Source organism: Pezoporus flaviventris, unplaced genomic scaffold (assembly GCF_033815535.1).
Source record: "Pezoporus flaviventris isolate CSIRO_AGI_PZ_B2104156 unplaced genomic scaffold, CSIRO_AGI_Pfla_v1 ptg000040l, whole genome shotgun sequence".
In the NCBI taxonomy this organism is placed as follows: Eukaryota; Metazoa; Chordata; class Aves; order Psittaciformes; family Psittacidae; genus Pezoporus; species Pezoporus flaviventris.
Genome location: NW_026892588.1, coordinates 9481341 through 9490000, shown reverse-complemented (window position 1 = coordinate 9490000; position 8660 = coordinate 9481341). Strand labels below are relative to the sequence as shown.

The following is an 8660-nucleotide window of genomic DNA, read 5'->3' as shown; positions in this document are numbered from 1 at the left end:
CAAATGCATTGCAGTATCAAATGTTGTAAATAATTATGGAAACAAAATTAGCAAATTCAACTATAAACTCCATTCCACAATTTTTCTTTAGCCTGCTTCAAATTGCCTGTTTTATTGCATCTTGACCAAGATTGGCATCCTAACTTATTAAAGGTAAATTGATTTTTCTCAGCATCTTTCCTAAGAAGGGCTGCAAGACTTGTCCTGGAAAGGTACAAAGACTGCTGTTCGCAAAATCTCAGTACGGTTTTTTGTCCCCAGTAGTACTGTGTCTGGAATGGGCAACCTATTGCAGTCAAATATACACCAACATTTTCATTCATGAACTTCTCTCTGAAATATCTCAGACAGGAACTGGGGACAGGAACTGGGAATAGGAACTGTAAACACTGCTGCTTGACATTTATCTCCAGTATTATCTTTATTGACAATTTAAATTTGCTAACAGACCAGATAAATTAATAAAGAGGAGAAGCAAAAATCACTGTCAATCAAACTGCTTTTTTAGACCCTGTTATAATTAGAGACAAAACCAAACACAGGCAGATCTTGGTTGATGTACATCACAGTACTTTCACTGAAGTCAAAAGAGCTGCAAGCCTGCGTGCATTGAAAGCATTCTCCATACTGTACCATTACGGTGATCAGAAAAGTTTCAACATCCTGTGACTACTTGCCAGCATAAATCTCTGTATGGATAAATAGTGGCATAGGTGGAATTAAACATAACAAGATAAAGACTAGACAAATTAATGCTCTAAAGAATTAGAGATGCTCATAAAACTTTATTTCATCTCCCCTCATTATATTCCTGATGCTCCTTAGAGTTTTCCAGAGGGTTTTCACTCAGTACACATGACAGTGGTCCTTCAATCAGCAGCTCTTTGATGTTCTTCTGAGTTTTAGCTCATATTAGGTGACCCCAGGCCTCTCTGCCTGCAGAGCGCTCAAGCCCTCCACTGACTACAAAAACAACTATTTCCAGTAAGGTGTTTTTGCTGGCAGCGCTAAAAAATAACCAAAACACCTAAACAAAGTAATCTAGCTGGAAACAACTTTTGACATTACAGCCAAAACTAACAGCTCAGCAAATTTAACATGCCTTGATGTGCTTTGGGAAATAAAAGACTCAGAAGGAAGATTTCCCCAGCTTTAACTGGAAAACTTGAAGCCAGGGTAATAAAGTATGCTTCTAATAATGCTTCCTAAAGTAGTTCCTACTCTCAGGACTCTCACCTCAACCTATTTCTGATCTTGGATGAGAAGGAGATGTACACACACAGGGCTATGACCTGATCATGCAAAGTCTCCCGTCTGGCTGAACAGAATGGAAGCTGTAGGACTTTCCAAGGACTTACCCACCTCACTGTATGGACAGTCATCCTTTCCCCATTCATCTCCTTGTATGATCTATTCTGCATTCCACTTCTATCCCCGCCTGTCATGGCAGACAGCCCTTAACCCCATGCAGTCACTACATACGCATTTCCACCCTATCATGTGAGTCAGCTGGAGCAGCACATAGGGTATAAGAAATCCAAGCTGCATTCTTGTTCTTGCAGGGCCAAACCACATAACAGGCTACTCACCTGCACTGCGAAAGAGGAAACCCTGCTTCGTTCCTGAAGGCCCAGGCTGCGCAAGCTCCAGACAAACTTCAGGGCAAACCTTCTCTTCTTCTCATGTTGACAGCAGATCTGTAGAGCCATCTGACTTGGCCAAAACCAAGGAGAGTCTGAAGAAATAGAAAGCCCAGATCAGCCAGAAAGCCGAATTTCAAGTACCTGTGAAAATAAAAATAAACCATGAAAGTGACGAACTTTCTCAACAATGTGTGTGTCAGGTTTTTTTTCCCCTTAAATAACTACAAAAGAATGCCTTTTCCCTGTATCACTCCTGAATCTGGTTAAACAATAATTTACTCATGCTTTCTCACACATACGTATATTCATATGCACAAAGAGCAGCCCAAACCAAAGGCCTGCAACTGAAAATTTCAGCCTGAACAGTTACATGTTGGCAAGCACATAGCATTGGAAAACAGAACCTTTTAATAGAAAATGTCTGGCAACCTTAATTATAGGCACCACTGCCAGCTCCACCAATAATTATAGCTTAGTTTCAGAATCATCCATGTGCTAACAAATATATTCAATGACAAGAGCATTTCCCAGTGGTATTCACCAGGAAAGACTTCCAGCCAGCTAGAAGACAGCCATGAGATGCAAGGATGACCTTACATTACTTGTTTGCCTCCAGGTACAGATCTTCTTCTGCTTAAGCCACAGATGAGCCTCATGGCTGCTTTGGTTTCCTTCCATCTCTATCCTCCCTCAGGCAGAGGGAGAACTCTATCTCAGTCTTACATATAAGATGATACCTTAGTCCCCTGTGACCACCAGCAAGTGAGTCTCTTGCATCTTTATGTAGTCTGCAATGAATATGGTAAAGATAAGCAAAAGAGTCACTCTCTGCTCCACAGTTTCGCAGTGGAGCCTGGCAGGTTTACAACAGAGGTACTTCAGATGCAAAAAACTGTCCACACATGCACACATTTCAACAACCTTTTCAAGAACTTTGCTACTATCTGCGTAACAACTGTTATCCCTCTGAAAGGCTCTGGCAGAGAGCATTACCCAGTGCTGAAATGTTTTTTGTCTTTCTCTCTACAGCTTTTTCAGCTGCCAGATGTCTCCAGATTCATGTATAAAGTGTGGAGCTCTGCATTGAAAGTTAACACCATTGAGTTCAATGACTCTGGTCCAGGCTTTAACAGTCTCTGCTAGCCACACCATTCAGTGACCTGCAGTCCGGAGGCCCTGGTGCACACAGCCACATAAATCAGTGAAGATGCTGTGGAGCTCCAGCCATCTATGAGAATCTCAAAGAGGAAAACATCAAATGTTGAACATCTTCAAAGATTAACATCCTCCCAGCTGTAGATCAGTGACCAGGGCATGATTGTCACCTTCTCACCCATTGCAACTGGGAGCAGGTGTCCCATCCTTCAGCAGAGGGAAGCCTATGGTAGGCAGCTGTAACACTGCTTACAGAGCTTTGTATAGTCAGTGCAGAAAATTGGTGTGGTTTAGGCACAAATGGGCTAAGCAGGCCTGCAACCAACTCTCCTGAGCATTTGGCACCTGGATGCCACTGGAATTTCTTTCTGGTTGCCCCACTCAGCAGCTGGCAAGGCAGCTCAGCAAGGGGATAAAGAGGATACAAGCAGGGCTTGCCTGCCCATTGTCAGATTCAAAGGACCTAAGGGAGCCTGCTTTTTTTAGAAGCACTCAGGAGACTGGACCAGTATGAGGGAAGGCAAAGGATGTGTCCAAATGCCTGCAGAGAGATGCCATGGGATGCCCAGAAAAGCTTCATGTATGGAAACAGCATTTCAGAGGCAGGAAGTGTGTAAGCATTTTTCCATGCCTGTGCACCTGTGCTGCAGAAGACATCTCTGCAGGTACTCAAAGGTGCTCCTTTGTATGCAGCTGAAGCCACTGTCACAACACATAAGTTCAATGCCAGCGCTATCTCAGGCACTGTGACTCACCCACCCTTTCTTAATCTGTAACAGCAGAAGGGACCTCAAAGGCTCCATACCTCCTGCCATCCTGGTATCCATTGATGTAGCAGAGGTCTTGTGGGTGGACAAAAATCTCTGAAGCATCCCCTGGGAGAAGACTGTAATCCAGGTTTCTTGCCATCCTATTCCCAGTTTGCATGATGCTGTGGTATGCAAATCAAACAAAAATGGCCCTGATTTCCAGGCACACTTTAAATTCAGTATCTCAGAAGCACTGCAATTAGGCTTAATGAAAGTTATGTTACTTTGATTAAATACAAGCTGAGGGCTGAAAGAGTGCTTCCTGAGCTTTATAGGGCTGCAAGCAATGAATTGTGTTGCCACCTAATTATTCTGTCTTACTGGAATCTCCAAAACAGAATGCAAGGCGTATCTTTCACAGTGCTGGGGGAGGAGGACCCTAGCCTTTATAAGCTCTATCACAGCTCTGTGATTGCAAGGAAGATAGAGGGACCCAGGTCCAATCCCACTTCTGCCCATGCCGTCAAGCACATGCATACCTCTGCCTGGTCTGCCAGGCCCTCAGCATATACACCGTAAAGCCACCAAGTCCTGCATCTAACTTCCCTGGGAAATGTACAGACTGCATAAATTGAGCCAAAAAGCTCCCCCAACAGGACAAATTTGTCTCCATGTGTGATGGAGTCCAGTGAGATGTCTGTACCATGCCACCAGCTTCCTGAAAGGGAACAATAAACATCTACTGCTAGACCAAGGAGGTTTAGCAGCATATTCTCTCTTCTCTAATCTATATAGATTATTATATTACTTCTTACAGGGTTTTAGCCTTCTCCTTCAGCTCAAAGCAAGAGTAAGTTTGCTTGAACTTGGAAGGCTTGAGGAGTCCATCACTTGCTCTCGCTCTTGGTGGGCTCAAAGCAGCTCCCAGCTCCTGCCCAGGGGCCAGCAGCTCTTTTATGGGTTAATTACATCTGTGAATAGTGTCTCACTCTGGAAAGGACAGTGGAATAAACCTCTCTCAAAGCCCTAACTCAAAGATGGGGAAGGGTGAGCATCCCCACACACTGATATTACACCTTCAGCTCAAGTAGGAGCTCTCTTGCGAAAGAGGAATCATACAATCCCAGACTGGTTTGTGTTGAAAGGGACCTTAAAGCTCATCCAGTTCCAACCCCCTGTCACGGGCAGGGACAACTTTCACTAGACCAGATTGCTCCAAGCCCTGTCCAACCTGGCCTTGAACACTGCCAGGGATGGGGCAGCCACAGCTTCTCTGGGCAATCTGTTCCAAAACCTCAAAAGAAATGCCACTTCCTCCTACTGAGCTTCTCTTCTCAGGAAGCTGCATAGGAGGAAAAGCCACACCGTTATTACTCCCATAACCAGTTATGGTTACCAACATAGTTTTCTGTACCCACTCACAGTCCAAACCCATCTGCTTCAGATCCTGGGGAGAACATTTCATTGTGGGAAGGACCATGTTCAGCATGGCAAGAAAAGCCTCCTAAGGAAACTGCTTGGAATAAAAGACACTGGAGAACAGGTTCCAGGCACAACCCAGGCTCACTCTGTGACTTTGTGCAAGTCATTCAATTCTTCTGTGTCCACACCAAAGAACCTGGTGCTATCTGTAAATACAGTCCTGGGGTACATAAGAGCTGGAGTCTTTTCTGCATGCTTACAGCCCTTAGAACAATGCAGACTGACTCTGTTGTTCCTGTCATCTGAAAAACAACTTATCCTGGTCATGGAAGATGATAGAAACAGTTCTTCAAAAGGGGATTCAAAGGCTGAATCATCCTGAATTAACCAGTCATTTATTTTAACGCAGATGCAGTTACTTATTTTTCCATGCAAGAAATCTACTGCATGTTGCCGAGTTCCAACCTTAGCTTTTAAGGTACATCAGAGTTTTTACCTGTCCATGGGGAATGTGTCTCCAGGCACGAGTATCCAGCTTAAAGCTTGCCTAAAGCCCAGCAAGAGAGGTTTCTCAGCATCCTGCTTAGGAAGGTTTCAGCCCTTCAGTAAAGATGAGTACTCTTCCCATCTTATTTATTCAGACTCGGGAGCAAGGAGAGGGAAGAAGGGGATTGGTTTGGGGTTTTAACAGCCTGTAATACCTTACACATGTCCTTTCCAGATTCAAGTATGTGGGAGTCTTTATTAATCTACTGCCAATCGTTCAATCCTCAGAATGCCAAATCAAAACAATGACACAAAATGCCACCCTAAAATAACACTATACTATTCTGAATTGCCAAGTGCAAGGGTGAAAAGTGTGAAGTGATCCAGAGCTAGGTGTCAAGCTCTGCCACAATAGAATTCAAAATAATTGTGCTGTTGTTTGACAGGTAGTAAAATTCATGGTGGTCCATTAAATCAATGGCAATATCATGTGGGACACTGCAGATAAAAAAAAAAAAAAAAAGCTGGAGAGTTCACAAAGGGAAGCCATTGGCAAGAAACCCTTTGGAGCTCCTAATAGGTTTGATTTGTTGCAGGAAAGGCGGGTACCTGCAAGACAGAATAGAGGGGAATATAAGAAGAGAGAAACAGAAGAAGGAAAGCAAAATAAATGTGAAAGAGGAGACAAGTGAGGGGAAAATGTGAATGAAAGAATTGTAAAGAACATACTAACAGGTTGCTATTGTATACATATGCCTCGGTCTTACCACCTTTCACACCTCATTGCACTGGTGCTCATTTTGTCACACAGCCAAGAATTCCTTACTTATAGATGTGGTCTTGTGGATGTAGTCTTCCCTGGCTGTCAGGAAAAGACCTATTGATAAAGTTCAGAAAGTGAAATCTGTGTTCGCTCTCTTAAGCAGGATTTATCCCAAAAGCAGGAAACCCCTTTAATTTTATAAAAAGAACTTGCCTCAAAGCAAGTCAGGCTGAGGCACAATGAGTATACAAGCGGCACTGGAAGAGTATGACTTCCCACAGTTGGGTGTATTATCTTTTCCTGTCTGGAAATCAAGTTTTAAATCCAGATAAGGAGCCCAGGGTGCTTGGTGTTCATACTCTCAGGACCAGTCAAGGATTTCAGCCCACTTGCATCATACATATTTTAAAATGCAATGGGTGCATCTTTCACCTAGGAATTCCAGTGGGCCTAGAATCTGGTAAATAATTTTGCATTAAATCACAGTGTCTTCATGAAATTATCCTTAGAGGTTTCAGGGAAACAGGTATGCCAAAAGTGTTTGTGAAGATGAGCACAGGCTTGTGTCTGAATACGTTACAACAAAATGAGTGGGAGACGAGCCAGGAGATGCCTGTGCTGTCAATAAGAGTCACAGAGGTTCACCTCCCATGTATAGCAATAGGAGCTCCGCCTTCTTAAGACACCCTGAGCCTGTGCCATAGCAGCGGTTGAACTGGAGAGAACCTTTCAGAAAGCCAAAGCCATTTAGTTGTGAATTAAAAGGCAAGCAGTCATGATGGATTCACTGCTCTTCATGAGAGACTGTTCCAGTAGTTAATTGCTCTCACTGTCAGCATCTTATTTTCCTTTGGAATTTATCACACTTATGTCCAATCAAATGCTCATGTCTATCAACATTCTGCTATAAGAGTTTGGTGAGAAGTGATGAGTCTATTAGAGGAAAGATCCCTTCAGTACCAGATGCAGGTGTTGACATTGAGATACCTACAGTCAAATCACCCTCTAAAGCTTTCTTTGGGTAGCCTGAATAATGCACATCTGTGTGTAGATATTTGCTGAACCCCAGCTTTTTTGGTGCATTTGTGCTCCCCACTCAGTGTGTGAAGACCAGAACTGAATATTGCCTTTCATAACAATCTTCCGAGCTCCATTAGCAGAGTTAATCTCTTACTTGCTTCAAATGACTATGCCAGTTTGTGCCCCAGTACAACAAAAGGAAAGACAGACGCTTGTTTACACCACCATAAAAATCTCTTCAAATTCACTGCTTCCCAGGATATATCTAAATGATTAGCTCAGTGCTTCCCAAGTCTTTTGTTCAAATATTTGCCATGCAGGAACAAGTTTATCTTTGTCTTGTCAAATAAAACTTACAGCTTTTTAGCCTTCGCTCAAGCTCTCCCCAAAGCTGAAACACTTGTTTCAGTAAAGTTTTCAACATTTCAAAATTCCAATTCTGCCTCAGAACAAGCTCCATCCTTGTTGGGTTAAATCCTTAATGTAAAATGCTTTCTCAGTGGTTTTTAGCTAATATATTAAGAACAGTTGGTATTTTATTTTGTCCTTAAACCCTGAAATTCTGCTGGGTTTTTTTGCAGCTTAACTGAAAAACCCTAATACAGTTACAGAAAGCTGCTTGGTTTTCCTTCTCAATTTAACACATACCTGCAGAACAGAAACCCACGCAATCATACCTGCTTATTAAAGCCTCTTCATTCCAAGGGTAACCACACGTTTTAGTCTTAGAGTTCATCCACTTAACACAAATTGGGCCAGCTGTTGGGGCAGCCATAACTTCTCTGGGCAACCTGTTCCAATGTCTCACTACACTCATAGTGAAGAATTCCCTACAGATGAACCTTAAACCCTTTTAAAGTTATAACTAGCTCACCTCCAAGAAGATCTCAACCCAGCAGATACTTTGTCCTTCCACACACCTCCCACCTATATGCTTGAAACATCAGAAATCCTATCAAATCCCCACTCCGCTTCTGCCCAAGGGCTGTCAAGATTGGATGGCTCACATAAATCTGAGTTAAATTTTTCATCTCTCCTGTCTCATTTTGAAGTACCTATCTCAAATTCCTTCAGCTGAGGTTCCTTGTTTTCCTCACTTTACAGGCCTGCAAAGCTCACTATAAGAAAAGTTATTTAACACTTAACATTACTCCCAAATTGAGATATTTCTAATAAATACACTTGGAATACATTACCCAGCTTCTTCAAAAATACCTGTCTGCTCCAATTTCTTTTAGTCATTAATGGAAACAAAAATTTAGAGTTTCTAACTTGTCAAAAAGTAAGTTCAGAAGCATTTTCAGAAAAGAGTTTTTCTCCTACAGTTGTTCAATCAGGACAAACAAGAAAAGACAGATGAATAGAAAAAGGATGTTAAGTATTTTAGGATTGATAAGCAGATGTAGAATGCATAGCTTTTTA

At 42.5% G+C, this 8660-nt stretch overlaps 1 long non-coding RNA gene across 3 annotated transcripts; it reads right to left on the bottom strand.

The window, feature by feature from the left end:
• Window positions 1-1747: 1747 nt before the first annotated feature.
• On the bottom strand, window positions 1748-5775 carry LOC133275417 (uncharacterized). Of its 3 annotated transcripts, XR_009745511.1 has the most exons (4): window positions 5466-5775; window positions 3604-3729; window positions 2637-2881; window positions 1748-1784 (listed from the first exon to the last, which is right to left on the bottom strand). It is a non-coding gene; the product is annotated as an uncharacterized LOC133275417 (long non-coding RNA). The 3 variants fall into 3 exon arrangements; XR_009745509.1 differs by lacking the exon at window positions 1748-1784 and having other exon boundaries at window positions 2454-2881; XR_009745510.1 differs by lacking the exons at window positions 1748-1784; window positions 5466-5775 and adding an exon at window positions 5115-5266 and having other exon boundaries at window positions 2454-2881.
• Window positions 5776-8660: the final 2885 nt, after the last annotated feature.